A 2500-nucleotide genomic window follows, 5' to 3' on the forward strand; every position below is an offset into this window, starting at 1 on the left:
CTGCTGCTGCTGCTGCTGCTGTTGCTGCTGCTGCACCTGATGCAGGTAGTCTAAGGAATGCTGCTTATCTTACTCGTCTTGTTGTTGCTGCACTAACGCAGCAGCTAACAGCAACACAAATACTTCTTGCTGCTGAATATCTTCCTGCTGCTGTTGCTGCTACTGCTGCTGCTGATCGACAAATAGAAGAAGAAGCAGCAGCAGCAACAACAGCAGCAACAGCAGCAGCAACAGCAGCAGATGAGGTGCAACAATCGGCTGAATCTCCAGCAGCAGACAGCGGACTGGGAAATCCTAAGAGCAGCAGCAGCAGCAACAACAGCAGCAGCAGCAGCAGCAACTATGTGTTGCAGATAATATACAGAGAGAAGGTGCTGCTGCTGCAGCAGCCAAGCAGCAGCATTGAGGTGTATGAGCAGGTAATGTCTTTCTTAAGGTCAGCATACACCCGAGATGCAGCAGCAGCAGCAGCAAGAGGCTTCCTCTTCTCTGTGCTGCAGCAGCAACCGAAGCAAGAGCTGCTGCTGTCCTGTGCTGATGTTGCTTCCCCTGATGCAGTGCATGCGTTGCTGCTGCAACAGCAGCAGCAGCAACAACAGCAACAACAGCTGCAGCAGGAGCTGCAGCAACAGCAGCAGCAGCAAACACACGATGAGTGGAGCGCTGTTGCTGCTGCTGCAGCAACAGCTACATACCCTGATGCCTTCGTTCCTAATGGAGGCAGCAGCAGCAGCAGCAGCAACAGCAGCAGCAGCAGCAGCAACATTCTCCGTTTGTATTTGCTGCCTTTATGGATCCCTGTAGACGATGATCTAAATCCTTCAGAAAACAGCAGCAGCAGCAACAGCAGCAGCAGCAGCAGCAGCAGCAGCAGGCAACTCAGCCCCATCAGCAGCAGCAGCAACAACAACAACAGCAGCAGCAGCAGCAGCAGCAGGAGTTCGTGTTTGCTGCAGCTAATGGATTCAATGCTAAGATTTATGGTGTATAGTCAGCCTCCTTGCTTCTATCAACCTATTATGTTGGAGGCGCAGCAGCAAACTGCTGCTGCGCTGCTGCTGCTGCTGTCTGTTATATGCCCGCAGCAAATTATTGCTAAGGCTTGTCCTTTGCTGCCTCTTCCTCCTGCTGCTGCTCCTCCTGCTGCTGCTGATGAGGACGAGGAAGAGGAACAGGATGAGGGGTCTGCTGCTGCTGCAGCAGCAGGCTACAAGGAACAGCAGCACACAGCAGCAGAAGCAGCAGCAACTCCAGCAGCAACAGCAGCAGCAGCAGGTGAAGCGTTGCCAGCAGCTGCAGCAGCAACAGCAGCAGCAACACAATCAGCAGCAACTACAGCAGCACCTTCAGAGGTAGAAACAGCAGCATCTGCTGCTGCTGCTGCTGCTGCTGCTGCTGCTGCTGCACAAGACAGCGTAAATAACTGCAGCCAGGTACCCTTGCAAGATGCTACAGGGCAGCACAGCAGCAACAGCAGCAGCAGCAACAGCAGCAGCAGCAACAGCAGCAGCAGCAATGAAAGCACCAGCAGCAGCAGCCCAAACCCAGTCGTTGACCACAGCAATAGCAGCAATAGCAGCAGCAGCAGCGCATGCAGCTATTGCTTGACATTTCCTCCTCCTGCTGCTGCTGCTGCTGCATCTCTGCTGCCCAATTTGCTGCCGCCATTGAGCAGCGCAGCAGCACATAGTGCTCCTCTTTTCTACAATTATTTTCAGCAGCAGCAGCAGCAACTGCAGCAGCAGATACAGCAGCATCACCAACAGCAGCAGCAGCAACAGCAACAGCAACAGCAGCAGCAGCAGCAGCAGCAGCAGCAATATATATTTGAGTGCAGCAGCAGCACTGCATGCAATTTAATTTGCTGCTTATTTGCTGATGTCCTTATGCATATGTGGGATACACAGGGGCCTCTTGCTCAGCAGCCTAAGGGTACGTGCTGCTGCTGCTGCTGCTGCTGCTGCTGCTGCTGCTGCTGCTGTTGCTGCTGCTGCTGGTGATGTTGCTGCTGCTGTTGCTGATTCTCTACTGGTGCAGCAGATGATCGAGTTTGCTGGTGTCGCTACTGCTGCTGGTCCTGTTGCTGCTGCTGCAGCTATATGTGTGGACAATGTTTGCTGCTGCTGTTTGCTGCTGCTGCTGCTGCTGCTGCAGAGGTTGCAGCATATTTGCTGCGTATATGGAGTCTGAGTGTCTCTGGTGAGGCATTTGGCTTGAGTGTCTCGCAGCTGCTGCAGCAGCAGAAGCAGCAGAAGCAGCAGCAACAGAAGCAGCAGCAGAAGCAGCTGCTGCTGCAGCAGCAGCAGCTGTGTAGGGTTTATGTACCTGTAGAGTTAGGGGATATGTGTCTCTCCTTGCTGCTGCTGCTCGCCTTCCATGCGCAGCCTGCTGCTCGTATTGCTGCAGCAATAGAGCCACTGCAGCAGCAGCAAGCGCTGCAGCAGCAGCAACAGCAACTACAGCAGCAGCAGCAGCAGCAGCAGCAGCAGCAAGATGTGGC

Source organism: Eimeria maxima, genomic scaffold (genome assembly GCF_000499605.1).
Source record: "Eimeria maxima Weybridge genomic scaffold, Emw_scaff285, whole genome shotgun sequence".
Lineage (NCBI taxonomy): Eukaryota > Apicomplexa > Conoidasida > Eucoccidiorida > Eimeriidae > Eimeria > Eimeria maxima.